Raw genomic sequence first — 26,852 nt, 5'->3', positions numbered from 1 at the left:
TATGGTCATTTAAGCATACTGAGTTAAAAAGAAAATTATCTGATACATCATAGAATTTATTTGGTAATCCATGTACTCGTCCTGTGAAAGTGTGTGTTTCAAAAGTTTGTTGAATGTGTTTGTGTTGCTGAATTCAGTTGAATTAAACCACTGAAATACATGTATATCATAAAAGCTATGTTTTGTTTTGCTGGTTTTTTTTAATATATATGTGAGGGGGATAGGGGGGGTGGTGGTGAGGGGTGGCATCCGCTGCAAGTCTGAAATGAGAGAAACACAGGAAAACCCACAATGGGCACACCAGCTTTTGGAATCTGCAAGAGAGAAAACAAAAGAACAGAAACGGGAACAGGCAGAGACACAAACGGCAACCATTTCAGGTCTCTGAAACTGAACCAGGACTAGACTACTGCGGTTATCTTTCCCCCAAAACTGTGGGGTGAGTATGTAGGTGAGTGAGCAGGTGTGTATGTCTGTGTAACTGTGTGTGTGCAAAGTGAAATCAAGGTTTTACCTGAACTGCAACTACAGTGGAGGAGGGAGGCACAATCCCGCCACCCGAGAGACCAGAAGCCGACAAGGAAGAAACCCGAACCCCGGCCACCACCAGCCACACGGAAGACCAGAAGAGGGTGGGAGGAGATCCCCCGCCAGCAAGGCCCACCCCCTCCCAGCAGGTGACAGAGGGAAGCCCTGGTTGGAGCCCCCATGACCACGGGAGGAGGCAGCCAGGAAACCCACGGTGATGGACCAGGACACAGCCGAGCACCAACCGGAGGCCGATCATGCGGCCAGGAGGTTCACACCCTCCAGGCCCCTAACCCCCACCTGGCGAGAGGGGAGACGGGGCCAACTCTGCAGTCGTCACCGACGGGCTGGCACCCGTCCCAACAAAAGTGGGAACCCCAGAGCCAAAGGCGTGCCCAGCTGCAAGGGCAGCAGTGGGAAGCGGAGACGGGCACGGAGCGGGAACCCCCCGACAAGGAGCCACTCAGACAAGCCCAACAGCAAAGAGTCCCAAACCCAGGTTAGACAACGGACACCCATTCATCCATCCATCCATCTATCTATCCATTTTCTATACCCGCCTTATCCTTTGCACAACGTGTAGCATTTTTAACCTTGGTCTGGTTTCTTTTCACAATGACTAGTTGGAGAGAAGTGTTTTGATGCACTGGAGTCCACAAAGGTGCACCACAGTGCAGGACGTTGTGTGCATGATAGCATGAGCCTAGTTTCAATCCTACAAACACAAAGTCTGCAAGTAATCCAATATCCCAAATCATGCAATACTAGTTTGTTTATTTAATACATTTTTCTGGCCTGTTTTTTTTCCAGCATGCTTACTACCAAGAGGAGCACAGTGCACTTTTCCAGCTCTTATTAGGGTCATAATCCAGTTCAATTACTATGTTCAGACCAGATAAAATGAACAGCACTTGGTGGGAAGACTGACTCTGATTTTTTTTTTACTTGTGTAAAGCCTATAAAAATACCATGTTTGGGAGAGTAACAAATGCTTGACACAGTTATTATATCTGAGATGTACAAAACTTCCTACAACCTGTAGGGGGCACTAGTTTTGGTCATGCTTCTGTGTCATAGGTGAAGAGGAGGAAGATTTTCTTTCGCTCCCGTGATAAATGGTGAATATTTTTCCAAAGCATCCTCAAAATGTTGTGTTTTTTTGGCGAATGTGAGATGGCCTTTTTATTGTTTGGTCAACAGTGGGTTTCACCTGTATACCATTTATCCCTCTATATGTCTCTTTTAAGTACTTTTGAGAAGGGGGGCAGGCCAGGATGTCAGCAAGCATATAGCAGACATCTACACAGACAGGTGGAAGCAGCAGTGGGATGATCAGAGGGGGGGACTGCATGGCAGCATGCAGTTCCTCAAGCCCTGGCCTGCAAACATGCATATAAGAGAAAAGAGAAAAGGAGGGGGGCAGACCAGCACAACAAACTACAAGAACGATGGACAAAAATGATGACTATGAGATACTTATAGTAAATAAAAAATGGAAGAGGAGAAGATAAGAAGGGTGAGGGGCACCGCCCAGTGGATCATGTCGTTGCCCCCCTGCAGCATAGGCCTATAGCAGCAGTATACTACGAAGCTATGTTTAAGACTAACTATTATAGTCTTGTTCTATAGCAGCAGCTATGACTACTGACTCTAACACACTAGAGTTTACACTAACTAGAGGTTTACTAAACACTAACTAGAAAATTTCAGGACATTTTGAAATGGGCATGCCCTACTGCCCATTCGTCCCCTCTTGCTGTTTTTGTTTGGGGTGGTACTGGTTGTGTTTAAGGTTGTTTTGGTTATGTCGGAGGTGGTTCTTTGGGGTTATTAATAATGGCCAATAGACCAAACCAAGGACTGGATGCACGTTGCGGTTCGGGCTACAGTTACGGATGATTTATTCATATTCTCCCCCATAAAAATGCATAGGTTTTGTTGCCATGGTAACAAGCCCCATAGGATAGAATGGGACAATTTGGCTTCAATATCTCAAAAGCTGTAAACGACAGCGTAATGAGACCTCAGTATGTTGTAGTCCACAGCAACCCGAGTCTTTTAACGTTGGATCAGTATCTCTACGATATCGCGTTGCCACGCAACAAGCATCCAAAGTTCTGTAAGCATCAAAATGAGCAAAGTTGAACATCGTAATAGCTACCGTAATAGCTAGCATGATGAGACTAAAAAATGTTGTAGTACAACGCGTCCCGGGTTTTTCGATGTTGTAATGATGTCTGTACGATAAACCTTTGCCTAGCAACAAGCGTCCAAAATAAAAAGGAATTGTTTCAAAAATTGAGTTAGAAAAGTTAAATATCGCAAAAGCCATAATAAGTAGCATGATGAGGTTGTATGGTCCTTTAGTGCCATTTGGGCCGAGTGTTTGTAAATTTGAACGATGTCTCTACGATAAAGTTCGTCCGAGCAATAAGCGTCCGAATTTTCGCCCCTTTTTTTTTGCTTTTTGGCATCTAGCATTGCCACGGTAACACGAGAAAAAAGTAATACCCATCGAGGCACGATGAAGACGCATCTAACAATATATGCCAAAAAAGCGTGCGGAATAAGAAGAAGAAGAAAAGGGAAACCTTTTCTGTATACTAATATATCGCCTTCATTTTTTGGGTTTCCGGGTGTGTTTTATTTTTTGGGGATTTTTTTTTCCATATCAGAGCGGGGTCATGCTGGACACCCGCTGGTGCGCAGTGGGACTTTTGCGACTTTAGCTTGTTAGCAAAATGCTAGCAACATTGCCCTTTGGGCCATTCTGGACGATTGCAATATGGTCATGCCACTACTTGGCATGGCCATAACTAGTGTTTACTAAACACTAACTATAGGCTTTACTAAACAGAAAGGTTTTAATTTTTGTTTTAAAGGTGGAGGTGGTGTCAGCCTCCTTAACCCAGATTGGAAGTTGGTTCCAAAGTAATGGTGCCTGATAGCAGAACGCCCGCCCTCCAAATCTACATTTGGATACTCTAGGAACTACGAGTTAACCTGCACTCTGAGAACGGAGAGCACAATATTGCTTTTTAAAAAAATTTATATTATAAAATGGGAAATTTACAGGAAAATACTAATACGGGAGTACGAGGGGAAAGAATGGTAAAATACGGTAGTTTCCCAGCCAAAATGGGAGACTTGACAGGTATGAGTTATGCACCAGTGTGTAGCTTTATATAACTTTAATTGATGAGGTACATAAAAACCCATCCCCCATGCAGTGACCATGTATGTGAACCTTTAGCTACGGTGACCAAAACCGTTTATTGTATCAACCATGAAATATGTCTATATCTGCCGTAAAGTGGCAATTGGTGCTCTTTTGGAGTCAGCATTTAGTGGGAGGAACTACACTTTGGGGCGAAACCTCGCTCTAATGGCATTGATGACTCTACGGAAGAGTATTAGGGCCATGCAGGAGAAAAAATATTTGAGAGAAGTTTTTTTTTATTGTGCACTTAAAATTTCGAGAAAAAAGTTGAAATGTCGAGAATAATGTTGAAATACAATTTCAAGAATAAAGTCAGAATTTCGCCCTTTTCTCAACATTTCAACTTTATTCTCGACATTTTGACTTTTTTCTCCAATTTGTTTTTCAACATTATTCTCGACATTTCGACTTTTTTGTCAACATTTCAACTTTTTTCTCGAAATTTTACTGCAACATTAATCTCAACATTTCGACTTTTTTCTCGACATTTCGACTTTTTTCTCGAAGTGCATAATGAAAAAAAAATCTTCCCCCTCTAAAATATTGTTTTATTTTTCCCCTAATACTCTTCCATATGACTGTGACACACGTACAGGTTAGTTGAAAAATAATGGTGGGGGCATGTGTGTCATCAGGGTGCCACAAAAAGGCAAGGTCGCACATTTCTATTTGGTGGTTTCAAATCTACCCATTTCTGTGCTGTTTATTTTCCTCACACATAATTACACTTCAGTTTTTATCCAGGAATTTCTGCTTAATGAAACTGAAGTTATTATTATGGCCAGTTTTCTGCTGTCGATCTGTGTTTGTTGCATTTATAAATTATTTCTATGAGAACAACATTCAAACTTTTACGTTTGATAAAACCAACCTTATTGACATGAATGTATTTCCACAATACCATTTTGGAAAGGTGAAGAAAGTTTGAAAAAACAAAAACCTTACACTTTGCATTTGTTATATTCCAAGCTGTGTGATTTGCTGGACCAACCAAATGGAACTAAACGTAATTAAGATCTACTCAAGGTTAATTTGGTCTGTAATGGTTTTATGTATGTATGGAGTAGCCTCTATCTAAATACCAGTCCATTAAGCCTGTGTTATTAAAAGACAATATTGAAATGAGACCATGCATATACACATTAAAAATAATTAGTTTATTCTGTTTGTTTTATTTGAGAGAATGATGACTGTATCTAATGTAGGACTTTAATGTTTATCAGCAATAACTGTTTCTTCTGTCAAAATATGTTTTTTTTTTCACAATTTCTGTTCCTCTTCACTCTGTGATGAGCAAGTTATTCATGTCCTTTGGTTAGAATCGATTGACGTCCACTCACTGGAACTGCATTAAAACTCCAAATAAAAGACAGCTTTTCAGAGTTGAGCCCTGCTGATAAAGGAGTGCTACTTAAAAACTGGCATCCATCCAAGAGAAATAACCTTCCTTTATTTTATTCATTTCATTTTAATTTTCTCTCGGTCATAGATTTCCCTCAAAATGAACCACTTTGATTTGGTAAAAACTGAGTTTTTTTTTTATTCCTTGCAAGGCTGGCCTCTATGAACAAAGTGGCCTGAAATGATAGAATAATTCATCTTGAGCCACTGCTTTTCAGAGAGATATGCCTTGTATCAAAGGTTTACCTTGCCTGTATTCAAATATTCCTGCATTATTTTACTATTTCTTTATGTGGAATTACACAGATCTCTGCAAAATGTAAGAAAATAAAAAGAATTGTGCGGAAATATAAGATATTTATTCATGAGAAATCAATAATTTGAGCTATCCCTAAACCATACATGGAAGATATATCACAAGGAACTATTTGTGGAACATTATTTGTCAATATGAATCTTTTTTACCTGATTCTAATATTTTGTTTGAGTGTGCACATGCATGGAAATGTTTGCTTAAGAGGGAGCTTGTTACGACCATAAAATCATCAGTAGCAGTTTACACTCCTGTGGCAATTACGATGTGTGTGGGGTTGTGTGTATGTAAAGCCGTGCACTGGTGAGTGTACAGTAAACGTGTGTGCAGTCACAACATATGCTGGAGTCAGTGGGGAATAGTTTTCTCTAGAGAGTAGTCTGCACAGCCCTCCAGTCAGCGTCTCAAATTAGAGGGAGCAGCCGCATAGCTGTGCCTCATCCACTTTAATAGCATTTTAACTGTTATTGGAGCTCTTATATATGAGCATTCAGTGATGCTGGTCATGCCAGCGTGCCTATGAAAAGGACAGTGCCACAACAGCCTCCAACTGAACTGTGACAGGCCAATTAATGAGCCTTCATCGGGAACCAGTCGTTACATAGGTCACCTAAGAAGTGTAATTAGAATGCATTGTAAATTCTTATTTTTATTGAGAATGTTAAATTGAAAGACGGAAGTGCAATCAATGGCGAGTCATTATAACAACACGAGCTGACAGATTTTGGTGGGCAAAAAAATAAAGAATAAAGGCGACTGTTTATGAGATGCAAAGCGGCTCGCAAGCTCGAGTGAACACCACACACACACACACATAAACACACATAAATGTCGCCCGCAAGACTTGATAGATGTGTCACAGCGGGGATGTGAATGGGAGCCAATTACATTTATAATGTCAAACGTGGTGCAGAAATTAGCCTCAGTATTATTATGTGGACGCTAATTGCAAGGAAATGCTAAAATGATTTAAATCACCAGGGCTATTTCAGGACATTAAGACATTCTGAAGATAGCCACAGCCCTAACAATTTGTACCACCCATTTTATAATTACATTTAATAGGTTGTCTTATCAGTGCTCTAAAAGTGGATTTGGATTATCACAAGCTATAGCAGGCAGACAGAAAAAAATGTGTTTTTTTTTTCTTTTTAGGAGTGATGAGTGCTGGCCATTCTGTTCTTAGGAGAAGGGAGAGAGATAATATCCCGGGGGTTAAACTCTTGGATTGCCTCTTCAAAAGGTAAAATGAAGAACACCACGGGTGAGGCCATGCTTTGTATTTTCAAGAAGGAAGTCTGGAAGGTCTACTATTGGCATTCACCACCATTTAACTTACCGCGGCAATAGATTCCCTACAGTATGCAAAGACACATACAGAGCGTGTTGCCAAGCTGTCCTCAGAATTGACCCCATCCAGCAGCACTGACCTCACCATTGTTGGTGTTCTCAGCATTCAGATTGTATGCTAATAAGGGCAGTGAATGGAGAGAAAGGAGCCGGCGACATGCTTTGTTATGAAGCATATGCAACACTTGAGTTGCTGCGGCTTTTAAATGTTCAGGGTCCAATACTTCAACCATGTTGTGGATTGTGTTGTTCTCAGAGAGTTTTTCAACGAAAGTGCTACCCAAATATAATCATTGCAAGAAAAAAAACTCTATCAAGCTTCTATACAAACTATATTAGTTTATCAATTTAGTTGTACAAACTACATCAGTTTGAAGGACACTTAACACTTATGAGACTCATAACACGGAGGAATTCTTAAGTTCGTGGAACAAATACTACATGGATTGTGACTCTTGAGAAACAAAAAGCTCTGCAGGAGATGTGATGCTGACAAAAAAAATTATAGCAAATAGAGGCGAAAGAATGAAGGAGACATGATCAGGAGTAAGATCTGTATTCTGTCATCGTCGGCTGCCAGAGGCTTATGGCTCTCTGTCCGCAGCACCTGAAAGCTTTATCCACAGGTGGACAATCAGCAACATAAGCAAGACGCCCCTTTACCTCAAGTCCTCATCACCGGCAGGCCGGCAACGCAGACCTTGGGTGCTGCTTGGGGCTTAGAAAGAGATTACAGGCCGGATCTTGCGAAGCAGGAAATGTATGATTCATAAAGAAACATTTCCTAATGGTTTATGATCTCTACAGAACGTCTTAAGCATGTAACCTCTGGCTCGTAATAATTCCCTATTAAGTTTTCCTGTAAATGTGTACAGGAATACTCAAGACAAAGTTTTCTGGTACACATGGCATATTCAGTATACCGACAGAGCAATTCAGCTTTTTGTACTGTTTTCACTTCAATTGTGTTTATAGGCGAAATTCTGTCACGTTTACTATACAATGTTAATTCTTTCTTTCACATGAAATTGTGTCCCTCTGTTTCCTGTAATTCAAATTCAATTCAATTCAAAATACTTTATTGATCTCAGAAGAGAAATGACTTGTTGCAGTAGTCTGTCAGTAGTCTGCAGTGTGATTTAAATCTCTTCAAAGAGTCATTTTACAGGGTTATTGCTGTGGACTTAAGGATCTCCTGTAGGGGTCTGTGTTCTGAAGAAGCTCCTGACTGAAGAAACTCCATTGTTGAATCACTGTGTTGTGAAGAGGATGCTCAGGGTTGTCCATGATCTTCTTCTTTCTTTGCACCATCATCTTCAGAGGCTCCAGACGCTGGCCTGAACCGTCCTGTCTTATTAACAGCATCAGTGATGTATCTCCAGTCAAGTCTGTTGTTTAGGTTAACACCAAGGTATCTACATGTGCACCACTCAGTGGCTCAGTGGATCATGTTTTAAGTTGTTTTTTTTTTTTAAAGTTGGAAGGGGTGTCAGCCTCCTTAACCCAATTTGTAAGTTGGTTCCATAGTAATGGTTCCTGATAGCAGAAGACTCGCCCTCAAAATCTACATTTGGATACTCTAGGAACTACGAGTAAACCTGCACTCTGAGAACAGAGAGCTCTGTTAGGAACATACGGTACTATCAGGTCTTGCAGATATCGTGGAGTTAGGCCTTATGGGCTTTATACCCAAGTAATAACATTTTGAATTGGAGTTTTATGGGGACCAATGGAGTGAAGCAGCTAACACTGGAGAGACGTGGTCTCCTGTCAGCACTCGCGCTGCTGCATTTTGGATCAGCTGGAGGATATTCAGCAAATTATTTGGAAATCCTGCTAATAACACATTACAGTAATCTAGCCTAGAAGATACAAATGCGGAAGCATCACTTTGTGAGACGATGTTCCTAATCTTTGCGATATCAGGGAGATGGAAAAACGCTGTTTTACAAACTTGTTTAATATACGATTTAAACGACAAATCCTGATCGAAAATAACACCAAGACTTCTCACAGTTTTACTGGAGTTGTAAATGAAAATTAAAGCTGCAAGCAGCGATGAACGCACCCTTGCGCGTGAAATTTTCACCAATTATGGTCAAGGACTCAAAACCAAGTCCAATGACACCACCATCGACTCTCTATATCAAACCAATCAAAATTTATGGCAGAAAATAGGAACTATCAAATATCGACCAATCAGAAGATGGGCTATTTTGCACCAATTATGGTCATGGACTCAAAACCACGTCCGATGACACCACCAGCGAGTCTTTATGTCATACCATTCAAAAGTTATGGCAGAAAATATGATCTATCAAATATCGACCAATCAGAAGAAGGGGGGGGGCTAATTCAGGCCAATGAAGGTTTGACTGAAAAAAGTAATACCCGTCGTCGCAGGACCGAGACGCACATTTTGATGTATAACACACCTGGGTGCACGTTACAGTTCGGGCCGCATTAACGGCCGAAGAAATGGTAAAAATTGCGCCAAAATTACACAATTAATTCAAAATGGCTGACTCCCTGTTCGGTTTCGGCCATTGCGCCAAGAGACTTTTCTTTAAGTTGCGACATGATACCGATTTTAGTGCATGTACGTCAAACCATATTGTGAGGCTTGAGGCACAAAGTTTTCTAGGGGGCGCTGTTGAGCCATTAGGCCACGGCTATTAATGCAAACCATTAAATATCAAATTTATCGCCAGGCCTGGCTTGCGTGCAAAATTTGGTGACTTTTGGGGCACGTTTAGAGGGGCAAAAAGGCCCTCATTTCGTCGGAAAAATAAAAACGAGAAAAAAAATTCTTACAGATACAATAGGGCCTTCGCACTGTCAGTGCTCGGGCCTTAACAATTGATTGCAAAAGAGACAGCAAAAGCCTAAGATGTGTTAGAAGTTTGTCCTTGGTTAATTAAAACCACTTCACAAGATCAACAGAAGTATGAATACTCGGAGATGGTTGCTATATCGTTGTCAAAATCTACAATGAAAAGACAACTTCATAACTGTAAACAAGGTGGAAATGTCTGGTAACATTCAAGAAGAAGAGAAGGGCACTTCACGATCCACAGAGTCCTACATCACATATAGTAGAGGCTATGTTATGGCATGGTGTCTGCCAGTAGACCAGGCTTACTGCTGTGCAGTGATGATGTGACTTCTAACAGATATAGTATGATGAATTCTGAGGTGTACAGAGCTCTGTAATGTAAAAATAACAGTGTATTCTACATTTTGGACACATGGTAATACTTTATATGATACACTTTGATTCCAGACTTGTACTTTGAATGAACTCACTGTCTGAGTCTTGCAATCATCTTATCTTATGCTCTTTGTTGTTTAACTTTATCTGAATCCAGGAAGGAACCACTGATCACCTGTTCATTGTAATTAGGGCCTTCGCACCTTCAGTGCGAAGGCCCTATTGTATCTGTAGGAATTTTTATTAGGGCCCGAGCACCTTCAGTGCGAAGGCTCTATTGTATTTGCAGGAATTCTTCGTATTATTATTATTAGGGCCCGAGCACCTTCAGTGCGAAGGCCCTATTGTATCTGTAGGAATTTTTTTTCTTTCTTTTTTCTTTCTTTCTTTTTTCTTTCTTCTGACGAAAAGAGGGCCTTTTTTCTCCCTAAATGTGCCCAAAAAGTCACCAAATTTTGCATGCAAGTCAGGCCTGGCGAAAAATTTGATATTTAATGGTTTACATTAATGGGCGTGGCAAAATGGCTCAACAGCGCCCCCTGGAAAACTTTGTGCCTCAAGCCCCACAATACGGTTTGACATACATGCACGAAAATCGCTACACACCTGTATCAGTACACAACTTAAAGAAAAGTCTCTTGGCTTTCTCAGCCATTTTGAGTTAATCGTGTCACTTTGGTGCAATTTATGCCATTCCTTTGGCAGTTAATACGGCTCGAACCGTAACGTGCCCCCAAGTGTGTTATACATCAAAATGTGCGTCTTCATCTTGCGACTACGCGCATTACTTTTCTCTTTCAAAAGTGTTACCGTGGCGACGCTAGACGCCAAAAAGCGTGCCCCCCTTCATCTGATTGGCGCATATTTGATAGTTTTCCAAAAGTCACCAAATTTTGCATGCAAGCCAGGCCTGGCGATAAATTTGATATTTCATGGTTTGCATTAATGGGCGTGGCCTAACGGCTCAACAGCGCCCCCTAGAATACTTTTGAAAGGTTTGACATAAAGAATCGTGGGTGGTGTCATGGGACTCGGTATTGAGTCCTTGACCATAATTGGTGAAAATTAGCCCCGCCCCTTCTTCTGATTGGTTGTCCCGATTTTCTGCTATAACTTTTGAATGGTTTGACATAGAGAGTCGTGGGTGGTGTCATCAGATTCTTTATGGAGTCCTTGACATTCATTGGCCTGAATTAGCCCCGCCCCTTCTTCTGATTGGTTGTCCTTTTTTTAATAATAAAATCGCTGCGAGCCGCCAGTCGCTCTCGCGCTGACTCCCGCTGACTCCCGCTTCCTGATTCAAACGTCTGCCGGCCCCGCCCCCCGACCAATCAGTGGCGAGTAGGGTGATGACGGCCCCGCCCCCGACCAATCAGTGGCGAGTAGGGTGATGACGGCCCCGCCCCCCGACCAATCAGTGGCGCGGAGGGTGATGACGGCCCCGCCCCCTGACCAATCAGCTCCCTGTAATGTGGTGACGTCAGAAATAGTCCCGTGCTCAGCCCGGTTAGAACCTCGGCAGAATGGTCACAGCAAAAGTAATAATATAAAATAGTAGTGTTTTACTAATATTTATACCTTACAAATATTGGTTGGTCTGTGCTAAGGCAGTAAGTCAAGGTGAAAGGAATAGCTGAGTCATAGCTCAGCCACAGCATTGCGGTCTTTAGTGCCAGAGGTTGAGAGTTCGAGCCCTGCTGTATGCAGAGATTTTTGTCAGCAATTTTTGTGTTTTTTTTAACATCAAAATGTGCGTCTCTGTCCTGCGACGACGCACATTACTTTTCTCTTTCAAAAGTGTTACCGTGGCGATGCTAGACACGAAAAAGCGCTCGTCCCCTTCATCTGATTGATCCATATTTGATAGTTCTCCAAAAGTCACCAAATTTTGCATGCAAGCCAGGCCTGGCGATAAATTTGATATTTCATGGTTTGCATTAATGGGCGTGGCCTAACGGCTCAACAGCGCCCCCTAGAAAACCTTTCTCTGCCTTAACCTTTGAATGGTTTGACATAAAGAGTCGTGGGTGGTGTCATGGGACTCGGTATTGAGTCCTTGACCATAATTGGTGAAAATTAGCCCCGCCCCTTCTTCCGATTGGTTGTCCCTATTTCCTGCTATAACATTTGAATGTTTTGACATAGAGAGTCGTGGGTGGTGTCATCAGATTCTGTATGGAGTCCTTGACCTTCATTGGCCTGAATTAGCCCTGCCCCTTCTTCGGATTGGTTGTCCCTATTTTCTGCTATAACTTTTGAATGGTTTGACATAGAGAGTCGTGGGTGGTGTCATTTCTGATATGCTTATGGGGGGCGGTGGACGTGAGTGTGAGGGCCCGTTCATCGTTGCTTGCAGCTTTAATTGTGTTTTAAAACCTCTGTGTAAACTCATGTGTTCTACCTGTTGAACAATTTTTACTTTTATTATAGTCCCTTCTCTATTTTTTGAGGATATTATTCAGCCATAGTCATATTATTAGGGCCTGAGCACTTACAGTGCGAAGGCCCTATTGTATCTGTAGGAATTATTCTTTCTTTATTCTTTCTGCTGACGAAATGAGGGCCTTTTTGCCCCCCTAAACGTCCCCCAAAAGTCACCAAATTTTGCACGCAAGCCAGGCCTGGTGAAAAATTTGATATTTAATGGTTTGCATTAATGGGCGTGGCAAAATGGCTCAACAGCGGCCCCTAGAAAACTTTGTGCCTCAAGCCCCACAATACGGTTTGACGTACATGCACGAAAATCGATACACACCTGTATCATGTCGCAACTCAAAGAAAAGTCTCTTGGCGCCATGGCCGAAACCGAACAGGAAGTCGGCCATTTTGAATTAATCGTGTAATTTTGGCGAGATTTATGCCATTCCTTCAGCAGTTAATACGGCCCGAACCGTAACGTGCACCCAGGTGTGTTATACATCAAAATTTGCGTCTCCATCCTGCCACTACACGCATTACTTTTCTCAGTCTGGACATGTTAATCTTGTGGCACATAGTTGGTTTGATGGGTTGCTGTAAAGCTCAAGAGGTAGGGAATGTGTTTGAGATGTTGCAGGACTGAGTTCAATTCTATGCAAAACTATCAGAAAATTACGCCAAGGAATGCTCTGTCAAATATTAAATGTGAGAACTAGTCTTTTTTTTTTATTTAAATAGGAGTACCTGCTTGTGTTGAGGTTCAGTGCCCTCTTCAACATGTTCTTTAACATGTTGAACATTTTGAAAGCTTGAAACAAAGGACAAAAGATACAAAGTTTTCAGTGCAGTTAAACTTGTGTCCTGGTGTAGCTCATCTTGGAACAAAGAGGCTTTTAATGCAGAGGTTATTGGACCAAACCTTACACCTGAACCACTTTTAAAATGACGTCCTTCTACTGACGATTGAAAACTGGCCAGGAAGCCTGGGAAAGAGGCAAGATTGTGGCGCCTCATGGTAAAGAGCTGTACATTGTTAAAGAGACTGTGAGTTCAATTCCCACCAGAGGTCTTCAGCCCGTTGACTTTAAGTAGCACAAATCCACTTTTAGAGTTCAACACACAAAATGAAAAGATAAATGCAATAAGAGAGATGTCTTCCCCCAAGGATACTGGTGGTGTGGAGGGTTTGCTCTGGGCTATAAGGCGCCAATGAAAGGTTGGTGCATGCTGGTTCAAACCTGCAGTATCTGGAGAGGTAGAGGCATCAGACCTTATACCTGGACCACTTTTAAAATGAAGTCCTTCTACTGACGATTGAAAACTGGCCAGGAATCCTGGGACAGAGGCAAGAATGTGGGGCCTCATGGTAAAGAGCTGTACATTGTTAAAGAGACTGAGAGTTCAATTCCTGCCAGAGGTCTTCAGCCCGTTGACTTTAAGTAGCACAAATCCACTTTTAGATACTGAGCAGCTGAACTTGTGTCCTGGTGTAGCTCATCTTGGAACAAAGAGGGTTTCAAATGCAGAGGTTATTGGAGCAAACCCTATACTGTACCTGAGCCACTTTTAAAATAATGTCCTACTTAAGGATTGAAAACTGGCCAGGAAGCCTGTGAAAGAGGTGAGTACTGTATGTGGCGCATCATGGTAAAGCACTGCACATTGTTAAAGTCACTGTGAGTTCAATTCCCGCCAGAGGTCTTCCGCCCGTTTTCTTTAAGTAGATCAAAATCCACTTTTAGAGTTCAACACTCAAAATGAAAAGATAAATGCACTATGAGAGATGTCTTCCCCCAAGGACACTGGTGGTGTGGAGGGTTTGCTCAGGGCTCTAAGGTGCCAATGAAAGGTTGGTGCATGCTGGTTCAAACCCTCCCCATCCTCACAAACTGGTGAGGTAGAGGCATCAGACCTTATACCTGGACCACTTTTAAAATGACGTCCTTCTACTGACGATTGAAAACTGGCCAGGAAGCCTGGGAAAGAGGCAAGAATGTGGGGCCTCATGGTAAAGAGCTGCACATTGTTCAAGAGACTGAGAGTTCAATTCCCGCCGGAGGTCTTCAGCCCGTTGTCTTTAAGTAGATCAAAATCCACTTTTAGAGTTCAACACTCAAAATGAAAAGATAAATGCACTATGAGAGATGTTTTCCCCCAAGGATACTGGTGGTGTGGAGGGTTTGCTCAGGGCTCTAAGGTGCCAATGAAAGGTTGGTGCATGCTGGTTCAAACCCTCCCCATCCTCACAATCTGGTGAGGTAGAGGCATCAGACCTTATACCTGGACCACTTTTAAAATGACGCCTTCTACTGACGATTGAAAACTGGCCAGGAAGCCTGGGAAAGAGGTGAGTACTGTATGTGGCGCATCATGGTAAAGCGCTGCACATTGTTAAAGTCACTGTGAGTTCAATTCCCACCAGAGGTCTTCAGCCCGTTGTCTTTAAGTAGAACAAAATCCACTTTTAGAGTTCAACGCTAAAAATGAAAAGATAAATGCACTAAGAGAGATGTCTTCCCCCAAGGATACTGGTGGTGTGGAGGGTTTGCTCATGGCTATAAGGCACCAATGAAAGGGTGGTGCATGCTGGTTCAAACCCTCCCCATCCTCAGTATCTGGAGGGGTAGAGGGATCAGGGAGGATGAGAGGTTAGGAGTGCTAGGGGGATGAGGTAGGATGAGGAGGTTAGGGGGGTCAGGTAGGACGAGGAGGGCTAGGGGGGGGTCAGGTAGGATGAGGAGCGGTCAGGTAGGATGAGGAGGGCTTGGTGGGGTCTGGTAGGATGAGGAGGGGTCTGGTAGGATGAGGAGGGCTTGGAGGGGTCAGGTAGGATGAGGAGGGGTCTGGTAGGATGAGGAGGGCAGGAGGACTAGCAGAGAAAGGCCAGGGGGATCAGGATGTAAGAGGTGGGACATGAGGAAAGAGGCCTAGGGGGGTCAGGTAGGATGAGGAGCGGTCAGGTAGGATGAGGAGGGCTTGGTGGGGTCAGGTAGGATGAGGAGGGGTCTGGTAGGATGAGGAGGGCAGGAGGACTAGCAGAGAAAGGCAAGGGGGATCAGGATGTAAGAGGTGGGCAAGGGACATGAGGAAAGAGGCCTAGGGGGGTCAGGTAGGACGAGGTAGGAGCACCCAGTAGAGGTAAGAAAGTAAAAGACCTGATCCACCTAGCCCTCCCTCCATTTCCTCTTACCTGATCCTCTGAGCACTCTTACCTAGCCTGCCTACCTTCTTGCCTCATGCCCCCTCATCCTTCCTGGCCCCCCTTGCCCTTCTCCTACCTAACCACCCTAGCCCTTCTCAACCTTCCTGACGCCACCAAGCCCTCCTCTTCCTACCTCTTGCCCTGCAGCTGCCCTCTCACTCCCTAGCCCTCCTCATTGCCCCTAGCCCTCATGCCCTCTCTTCCTACCTGACCCCCCCTAACCTTCTCATCCTACCTCATCCCCCAGGCGCTCCTGCCTTCTCATCCTCCCTGATCCCTCTACCCCTCCAGATACTGAGGATGGGGAGGGTTTGAACCAGCATGCACCACCCTCTTACCTGATCCTCTGAGCACTCCTACCTAGCCTGCCTCCCTTCTTGCCTCATGCCACCTCTTACACCTCTTACACCTCATCCTTCCTGGCCCCGCCCTAACCCTACCTAACCCCCCAAGCCCTTCTCAACCTTCCTGACGCCACCAGGCCCTCCTCATCCTACCAGACCCCACCGAGCCCTCCTCATCCTACCAGACCCCTCCTCATCCTACCTGACCCCACCAAGCCCTCCTCATCCTACCAGACCCCTCCCCATCCTACCTGACCCCACCAAGCCCTCCTCATCCTACCTGACCGCTCCTCATCCTACCTGACCCCCCCCCCCCTAGCCCTCGTCATCCTACCTCATCCCCCTAGCACTCCTAACCTCTCATCCTCCCTGATCCCTCTACCCCTCCAGATACTGAGGATGGGGAGGGTTTGAACCAGCATGCACCACCATTTCATTGGTGCCTTATAGCCATGAGAAAACCCTCCACACCACCAGTATCCTTGGGGGAAGACATCTCTCTTAGTGCATTTATCTTTTCATTTTTAGCGTTGAACTCTAAAAGTAGATTTTGTTCTACTTAAAGACAACGGGCTGAAGACCTCTGGTGGGAATTGAACTCACAGTGACTTTAACAATGTGCAGCGCTTTACCATGATGCGCCACATACAGTACTCACCTCTTTCCCAGGCTTCCTGGCCAGTTTTCAATCGTCAGTAGAAGGACGTCATTTTAAAAGTGGTCCAGGTATAAGGTCTGATGCCTCTACCTCACCAGATTGTGAGGATGGGGAGGGTTTGAACCAGCATGCACCAACCTTTCATTGGCACCTTAGAGCCCTGAGCAAACCCTCCACACTACCAGTATCCTTGGGGGAAGACATCTCTCATAGTGCATTTATCTTTTCATTTTGAGTGTTGAACTCTAAAAGTGGATTTTGATCTACTTAAAGACAACGGGCTGAAGATCTCTGGTGGGAATTGAACTCACAGTGACTTTAACAATGTGCAGCGCTTTACCATGATGCGCCACATACAGTACTCACCTCTTTCCCAGGCTTCCTGGCCAGTTTTCAATCCTTAAGTAGGACATTATTTTAAAAGTGGCTCAGGTACAGTATAGGGTTTGCTCCAATAACCTCTGCATTTGAAACCCTCTTTGTTCCAAGATGAGCTACACCAGGACACAAGTTCAGCTGCACTGAAGATTGTAATCCCTCCAAACCACCAAATAACCTCTTCAGTCATGTCTCATAGCGCATTTAACTTTTCATTTTGAATGTTGAACTTTAAAATTGACAGGTTTGGTGCTTTTTAAAGACCACAGGATGAAGAAATCTAGAAGGAATTGAACCTTAAGTCTTCTTTAGACCATGCACCTCCATAACATCTTGTGCCATAGAGTCACATGCCGCTAAGGCTTCCTAGTGAGTTTTTAGTCCTCAGTAGAAGGAAATCGCTTTAAAAGTGGTCCCGGGATAAGGTTTGAACACAAGCTCTGCAGTGGAAAGCCTCTTTGCATCCAGTTGAGCTACTGAAGAGTACTTTGATATGAGGTTTCAAAATAGTCTATCACAGGGCTCTCAAGTCCGGTCCTCGAGGGATCAGGTAGGATGAGAGGGCAGGAGGGGTAGAGGGATCAGAAGGGTCCTGCATGGTTTAGGTGTTATCTTGCATCAACACACCTGATTCTAATCAATGGTCATCACCAGAAGTGTCAAGTAACGAAGTACAAATACTTCGTTACCTTACTTAAGTAGAAATTTTGGTTATCCTTACTTCACTGGAGTAATTATTTTTCAGACGACTTTTTACTTTTACTCCTTACATTTTCACGCAATTATCTGATGTACATTCCAATAAAGGTTAGGATAAATGATAACACGACTCTGAAGTTTGACTTTTCGCACCATTACAATACTTATAGGCAACTAGTCATCATATCTCCTGCTCTCTGAAACACACGTTAATGCTCAATAGTACACATATATGGTTCTTTAAAGGGGACATATTATGAAAAACACGTTTTTTCTTGTTTTAACATATATAAAGTGGTCTCCCCTCACCCTGCCAGCACAGGGGAGACAAAATACCATGAATTTTCATTTTTTCATTTTAATTTCATTTCATTTTTTTTGCGCCCGGCATTTTCGGCTTTTGGGTGTACGTGCACTTTTAGTATGACCCCTACGCAGTCCATTTTAAATGAGGCCCCAGGTCTGAAGAATCTACATGCAAGTCATACAAGCTTCCACTGCAGCCTGAACGTGCACAAGGGTGTGAGGGCCCGTTCATCGCTGCTTGCAGCTTTAATTTCTTTCTTGACTGTTTAAGACTTGATGACATTTGGCATTAGACCACACCTATAGATTATTATACATTTACTTACACAATCCTTGTCTATAAAACACACCTACACTTTGGAGCAAACCATCAGTGTGCAATTATACCTTGTTGTGATTGTATGCTGATCCCTTACAAGGTTTTCATTAAATGACATAAAGACCATTTGGTTATTTTGTCAGTCTTTATTTTCAGATTTCCACCCCAGCTCTGCTCACATTCACACAAACGCTTCAAAACTGACATATTGTTATTAAAAGACAACAGCAGTAGCTAAAGGTGGCTGCAGTGAAAGCCTGGCAAAAGGGCGGGAACTTGGAATGTAGCGATGTCCTAGGGTACTTTTAATTGCGAGGTTGGCGAAGTCCAAAATAACTTTGCTCTTGCAAGACCTTAAACACTAGCTACCTACTGAAGTACATCGTAAACATCACAATTTTTGTTATGACACACACTGACATCATGACATGACATTATGCACATTGAACCCCCGTAAACACGTAAAAAATCTTGAAAAAATGGTTGTTTGTCACAAAAAAAAAGATTTCATGTTCATCAATGTATTTACTTATTCATTCACTTTTCCATCATGACTGTTTGTATAAGACCAGGCTGTTTTTGTTCTTCAATTAACAATTTTAAAGTTTTAATGCTGTAAGGACCATAGATCCCAAAAGACTTTACTGCATAGAGCCAGACACCATACATCTTTACCTGACTTACTATATCCATAGTTTATTGATTAGATGAGCCTTTTCCTGGTAAGTCCAAAAAGGGGTGGAGTTTTAGTAGACTGGAAAGGGATTAAAAAGTCATAAATTTAAGATTGATGGGTAATGGGTTTTGTATTTATACTGGAGAACCATATGAAATCAGCCGCATGTGTCACCTGAATGGCTGTTTCAGAGACGGGCAGTCATGGGGAGCTTTGTTGGAGAAGCGGGGCTGCTGATGTGTTGGCCTTGATTTGTGTGTGGCAGCAATCAAGCTCTAGGTGTAGTTAATCCTCTGATCCATTATGTGCGAACATACATGGGCGCATGGTGAAGGATTGTGTTCAAACACACATATACACACTGAGCTTTATGTGTGAGGCCTCTCTGTCTCTCCACCTCACTGCGAGTCATTAGCCATTCACGACGCAGGGTGATCAGCAGAGCCAGCCTGGCCTGGTACAATTAGAGACCAGAGAGGTGGCTACACATGACAATGAGCCCTGTGGCCATGATTAAAACATCAGCCTCTCTCTATGCAATGCAGATGGAAGGGCAGAGGAGGGGGATGAATAGAGAGTATAAAAATATGAAGGGACTGACTCTAATTCCATTAAAAATCTAGGTGTCTGCTTAAAACATGGGTTTGTTCACTTAATGAGCTGAGACAAGTCATTGAAATAGTGAGTGGGCTTCATTTCAGTTCTTTTCTTATAAATACCAATGTCAGTGTACCTCCTGAAACATATAGTGCGGTACAGATACAACTTGTGAAATAGCCACAATCACCCATATGCGTTTTGTTTTAACTGTTCTGATACTGGCCTGTTCACAGAGCCTGAGCCCTTCGATGCATTTGCAGTCAGTGGATTACCAATGCTGCAACACTATCTCTTTTGACATTTTGTAGCTTTGATATATATCTCGGTAAAAGGAGATTTAGATAGTGAATCCCTCAAGTGCTTCATTGACAAAGACAAGCTCACTATTCAAAAAGCCTCAAGATGTTCAAAATCATTGCAGGGCCACATGAGAAAAGGTCAAAGCCTTTGAAACAACCGAATGATAAAAAGCCAAGTCGAGCAAACACTGATCAGGCGCAACGTCAACACCACTGAAAAAGGAAGGAAATAACATTGATCATCTTGTTACACTGCAGGTCTCTGATGGAAATCCTTGATTCATTCCAGAAACACCCACTTATAAATTATGTAGACGAAACATTCCCAATAGGAAAAAGTGTCAACCACCATTTCAGTGCAATTCAACTTTATCTTTTTAAGCACCAAATCATGACAAATGTAATCTCAAGGCACATCAACAAAACAGTTCAAGTCATTCCTAATTAGTCCAATTCATACAAAGCCAGTAAAATAATAATAATTGGATCAAAACCTTTCTTCAATACAACCCTCCATCCTGAGTACCAGGCGACTGTGGAAAGGAAAACTGCCCTTTAACAGGAAGCAACCTCAGGAAGGACCAGCATCCACCTGGACCGGTTAGAGGTTGAGAGCACAGGAAAGAGGAGTGAATGAAAAAAACAGATCAGGAACACCTGCTGGGAAGAAGGAACACAGGTTAATAACAACAACAATTATGTCATTATTAGAGTTGAAGTAGAATAGAATGAAGTGGAAAGAGGTGTATTATGGGAGGTCCCCAACCAGTCTAGGCCTAGCACCACAATTAAAGGAAGGTTCCGGACACCTGAGGTATCCCATCCATCCATCCATTCATTTTCCACCACTTATCCGGAACCGGGTCACGGGGGCAGCAGTCTTAACAGAGATGCCCAGACTTCCTTCACCCCAGAGACTTCTTCCAGCTCTTTCGAGGGGAGTCCGAGACGTTCCCAGGCCAGCAGAGAGACATAGTCTCTCCAGCGTGTCCTGGGTCTTCCCAAGGGTCTCCTCCCGGTGGGACATGCCTGGAACACCTCCCTAGGGAGGCGTCCAGGGTACAGATGGCCAAGCCACCTCAGTTGACAATGTGAAGGAGCAGCGGCTCGACTCCGAGCTCTTCCCGAGTGACCGAACTCCTCACCCTATCTCTAAGGGAGCGTCCAGCCACCCTGAGGAAACTCATCTCGACCACTTGTATCCGTGATCTTATCCTTTCGGTCACTACCCAAAGTTCATGACCATAGGTTAGGGTAGGTGCGTAGATTGACCGGTAAATCGAGAGCTTCGCCTTTCAACTCAGCTCCTTCTTCACCACGACGGTACGGTACACCGACTGCATAACTGCGGACGCTGCACCGATCCGTCTGTCAATCTCACACTCCATCGTTCCCTCACTCGTGAAAATACCCTGAGATACTTGAACTCCTCCACCTGAGGCAGGACTTCTCCACCCACTCGGAGAAAGCACGCCACCCTTTCCCGGTGGAGAACCATGGCCTAGGTTTTGGAGGTGCTGATTCTCATCCCTGCCGCGTTGCACTCGGCCTCAAACCGCCCCAGCACATGCTGAAGGTCCCGGTCCAATGAAGCCAACAGGACAACATCATCCGCAAAAAGCAGAGATGAAATCCTGTGGTTCCCAAACCAGATCCCCTTCGGCCCCTGGCTACACCTAGAAATCCTGTCCATAAATATTATAAACAGGACCGGTGACAAAGGGCAGCCCTACCGGAGTCCAACATGCACTGAGGTATCCACCTCCAGAACTCCAGAAACAAGTTAACCTGCTGTCTGAGAGAGAGGTGCTCTGCTTGGAAAATATAAAACTGTGAGATCTTTAAGATATGATGTAGCTTGGTCACTAAGAACTTTATATGTGAGGAGAAGAGTTTTAAATTCTAGTCTGGATTTTATTGGCAGCCACTGAAGAGAAGTTGAAACTGGGAAAATTATCCCTCTTGCGGGTTCTTGCCAGAATCCTGACTGTGGTATTTGAATTGGAGGTTTTTCAAAGAGCTTTAAGGACAACCCAATGACAAACAATTACAATAGTCGAATCATGAAGTAACAAATACGTTTTTCTGCATCAGTGTGAGACAGGATGCACCTTTTAAAAATATTTAAAAAAATTAAAAAGAGTTCCTTGAAACTTGTTTAATATGCAAATCATAAATAACTCCCTGGGTCCTTACTGAAGTGTTAGTGGCTATTACCCAATGGAGGCAAATGTGAGGCGATAAGAATTGGTCCAGCACACCATGACGCTGCTCAGCTGGTTAACCTCTGAACTCGTGGTTGAAGTATGCTTGGACAAAAAAGTGCATCTATGAGGATAAACCGTGACAGATAGTTTATATTTATTTGTTTTATTTATTTTTTATTTTTATTTTTATTCTATAAAACTATTTATTATATGTTCATGTAGTGGCGAAGCTATTTCTGATCCATAAGATGTTGCTGAAGCAAAAACCACCATACATTAGTAGCTGATATAACCTCATGGAATGAGAATTACTTTGGGAAGTTTTAGTAAAACGTACAGTAAAGTACCAAGACCAGTAGTGATATTTTTTGTTTAACAGGAACATGGCTATAGAAGGAAGAGTGTGTTAGTTTAAATGAATCATCACCGCCCGGTTACTTTAATTATCATATTCCCCGAAGCACGGGCCGAGGCGGAGTGGTAGCGGCAATCTATAACTCTGAAATGTGATTATAATACTTTCAAAAGCCTCACGCCTAGTCTAAAACTCTGAGTTTCTATCTGAATTTTCAGATTTCCTATATGGTTTATTGATCAGTACAGATAAATTCATCATAGTAGGTGACTTTAACATTCTAGAATCAAGTTTTCATCATAGTCTGGATTAAACCTACGGTGTCGAACCCAATAATCTGTTGGTGTCACCTGTAAACTCCCTCCTATCTGACCACTATTTAATAACATTTGAATTTAACATTGTTGACATTTAAGCGTAAAATAAGAGGTATTATTTTAGCAGATTAAGTCGATTAAACTATTGCTAAATTTAGGGAGGCCATTGCTCATCTTACTGCAGTGGAACATAGTGAAGCAGTTGAGGCCAGTGACCTAGGTTCTACCTCTGCAGATGTTGATATCCTTGCTAGTAACACTGCTGATTTGCTGCACTCAGCTTTGGATGCAGTTGAAAGAATGTAGAAAGAAAAAGTGCATAAAATGGAAAGGAAGTGGTACTCTTCTAAGTCTGTAGACTCTTATCGCGAACTGAAAGATGGAACAGCTTATTATTCATCGCTGATAGATGATAATAAAAGTAACCCACATTTTCTGTTCAGCACCATAGCCACTGTAGCCACCCAAGGGGACCACCACCACTGGCCCTCGGCCTTCTGCTCTAGGGAGGGAGATAAAACACAGTTAAAAGGACTCACAAATTAGTGTAGATGGGTCTGATGTTCCCGTACCCAGTCATTTACAGTCCCCTTAACAGGATCCTGCACCTTCCCCAGCAAGAAGTCAACAGGAAGCCTTGGAAGATTTCTCAATTTTGTACAGACCACATTGCGGCTGGATAAGCGCGCTTTCAAAATTGCGACCCCTGATCAGAATAAGTTCTTGCTGGGATGCCAAACTTTGAAAACCACTTGGTCACGAGAGACTGTGTCACTGTAGAGGCACGCTGATCACAGATTGGGATGTTAAGAATGTATTTACTAAAGACCTCTGTCATTACAAGGACGTTTTCTAACCCATTATGGGTTGGTTTGAGCAGAGTGAAATCCATCACTAGGATTTCGTTAGGCTTCAGACTTCAGACTTTTATTGTCATTGTACGAGACATACAACGAAATTAAAGCAGCACGGAGTGGTGTTTTCCTTCAAAAATTTAAGTAAAAAAAGTAGAATATGTCCAAATAATTCACTGAATATCCTCGAGCTGATCCAAAATGCAGCAGTGCGAATGTTGACAGGAATCAACAAGAGAGACCAGAGTCTCTCCTGTGTTAGTCTCACTCCATTGGCTCCCCATAAAACTCTGCTATCAAGACCCATTACTATGGAACCAACTTCCAATCTGGGTTAAGGATGCTGACACCACCTCCACCTTTAAAACCAAATTTCAAACGTTAGTGTTTAGTAAAGCCTCTACTTACTGTAGACTCTAGTGTGTTAGAGCCAGTAGTCATAGCTGCAACAAGAAGACAAGACTAAAATAATTTGTCTCAAACATAGCTTTGTTGCTACATGATCCTCATGTGGTGCCCATCACCCCTCCTTCTCTTTCCTTTCTCAGTTATTAATTATCTCATGACCACAATTGTTCTCCATTGTTCTTGTAGTTTGTTGTGCGGGTCTGCCCCCTCTCCTTTTCTCCTGTATGCATGTTTGCAGTCCAGAGCTTCAGGATCTGCATGCTGCCCTGCAGTCCCCCCCTCTGATCATCCCACTACTGCTTCCACCTGTCTGTATGGATGTCTGGTAGATGCCTGCTAACATCCAGACCTGCAGCCCCCCCCGACCACCTCCATGTCGGCTGTCTACATCTGTTTATATAGTCATCCCTGTACTGCACCAGTTAGCCATTGTGTCTGTGTCTCTCCTTTCTCTGTTCTTCATTCTCTGTCTGCTTTCTCCAGCAGGAAGGTCCCCCCTTATGAACCAGATCCTGGTCAAAGTTTCTTCTTCTTCCATCCTAAAGGGGAGTTTTTCCTTGCCACTCTTTTACCTGCCATTGTTTATGTTATGTTTATGTTTATGTAATAATTGCTCAGTTCTGGGTCTCTGGAAAGCGCCTAGAGACAGCTTCTGTTGTCTTTAGGCGTTCTGTTGTTAAAGCTAGTCTTACACATGGCTCACTTTCTTTCTTCCATTTGTACCAAACCTGTACCGAAACAAAGGCGTTTCTGGCCGGTCTGCAGTCCTGACCAGCACCAAATAGAGAATTTGTGGAGGATTTGTAGGAATAACACATGGCTCACTTTTTTTTTTTCCTTTTGTACCGAACCTGTACCGAAACATGACTTGTGTGTACCATAACACCTCTTTTTTGTACATTTTCTCTCCTTTCTTTCAACAAGACAATGCAAAACCCCTTTAGGGTTTCGCATTGTCTTACAAAGGCGTTTCTGGCCGGTCTGCAGTCCTGACCAGCACCAAATAGAGAATTTGTGGAGGATTTGTAGGAATAACACATGGCTCACTTTTTTTTTCCTGTGGTACCGAACCTGTACCGAAATGTAACTTGTGTGTACCATTACACCCCTTTTTTGTACATTTTCTCTCCTTTCTGTCTTACAAAGGCGTTACAAAGGCATTTATGGCCGGTCTGCAGTCCTGACCAGCACCAAATAGAGAATTTGCAGAGGATTTGTAGGAATAAAAACAAGTAGAACATAGACTTGTCTGTAGTAAAAAATAATAATGGAAAATCCTCATCACTTGGGTGTGTTTGTGAGAAAGATTCTTTCCTACAACTAGTTATGACATGATGTTGTAAATAAAGGGTCTATTAAACTTTTGCTTGAGAATAATTGCTGCAATTTCTTGCATTATTCCTGATAGTAGGTGACCTGGAAGAAAATCAAGACAGAAAATTAGAAAACTTAGTCTAATAGATTCTGTTATTTCTTTGAAGCATGTGTTCAAAAGTTTGTAAGGACCATAGCAATATAGGACATGGAAAAGGGAATCTGACCATGAAAAAGGTCAGGGAAAAGTAAGCCTGTTTTTCTTAACATATTTGTAAAGCTTGAACCTTTTTTCTCTTTCTTTCTTTGTTTGTCTGATGAACTGCTGGAGTTACAAATGAACCACAATCAATCAAGGTTCTTCTTTCTTTCACTATAATGCTATATTCATCATTCGCTCATCATTGCCGTCCAAAACTAGAATGAACTTTGTGGTACGCTTTTTAAGCTGAGAGGTTAACAACAGACAATTCAAAGAACAATAAGAAAACTAAATGCATCAGAAATATACGAGAGCCCAACTATTAAGAGATTTGATTCAAAGTATGCCATATGCTCTGAAAAAGAGAAATTCTTGATTCTTTATTTTCCATATTTGGAGTCTATACTCTTCATATTGCATGTTGTTTTCAAAGGTGTGCCCTTTTCCTTCACTTTCTATGAACTATTTATTTTCTGACTGATTGGCATCATTTGGTTAAAAATGTCAGCAAATTTGCTCAAGTTTTGGTTAACGGTACTGAAGCTGAACCCAACCCCCGATGATGGTGATGGTGATGTTGAGTCTTCAAAGTAAAATAAGAAAACTAAAAAGAAAACTGATCCAGAACAACGGCAAAGGCTGAGTTTAGATGTCGGTGTGTAAAGGCAGAAAAGAGAGGTACTTGTGTTCTACGTAAAACAGAGGGGGCGTCGCCTATCCGTGGAGAAACGGACAGACTATTTCCTTGACTTGACATATGGCACTTTTACACTAGTACCTACTCAGCCCGTCTCAACTCGCCTCGCCTTGTCTTCGTTTATTTTCGATACCCAGATGAAGAAGTAGGAGGGTTGGAGCGAAGCTGCTGTGACATATTTGATTGTGTGATCTAAACGAAGAAGACAACAACACTAAAGATGTAGAACCTGGAGGAGATGATAGATGTGCTGCTGGGTCTGTGGCTTGTGTTTGAAATGAAGTTAAAAAATGAGAGTGAGAGAAGCTTCAAGCGGCAACGCTTTTTTTTTTGTTTGATTGTCTCGGCGCTGCGGAAAAGTCAGCTGGAGCCGCGAGCAGCTACGAAGTGACAGAGTTCCTGGTGGATCTGGTCGTTCCTTATCGCCCTTCTAGATCCCTTTTTAATTCTCTCCTCAGCCACCAGGTTTATGAACATCTGCACCTCAGAGTTGGATCACCAAACAGACTTTTGCGCTGCCATTGCTGGTTGAATAAAATGAACAAGAAACCGCAAGTCGCTCTTTCGCTGATTTCC

Source organism: Cololabis saira, chromosome 24 (genome assembly GCF_033807715.1).
Source record: "Cololabis saira isolate AMF1-May2022 chromosome 24, fColSai1.1, whole genome shotgun sequence".
In the NCBI taxonomy this organism is placed as follows: domain Eukaryota; kingdom Metazoa; phylum Chordata; class Actinopteri; order Beloniformes; family Belonidae; genus Cololabis; species Cololabis saira.
The sequence above is the reverse complement of the archived record's forward strand: the minus strand, read 5'-3'. Positions refer to the sequence as shown.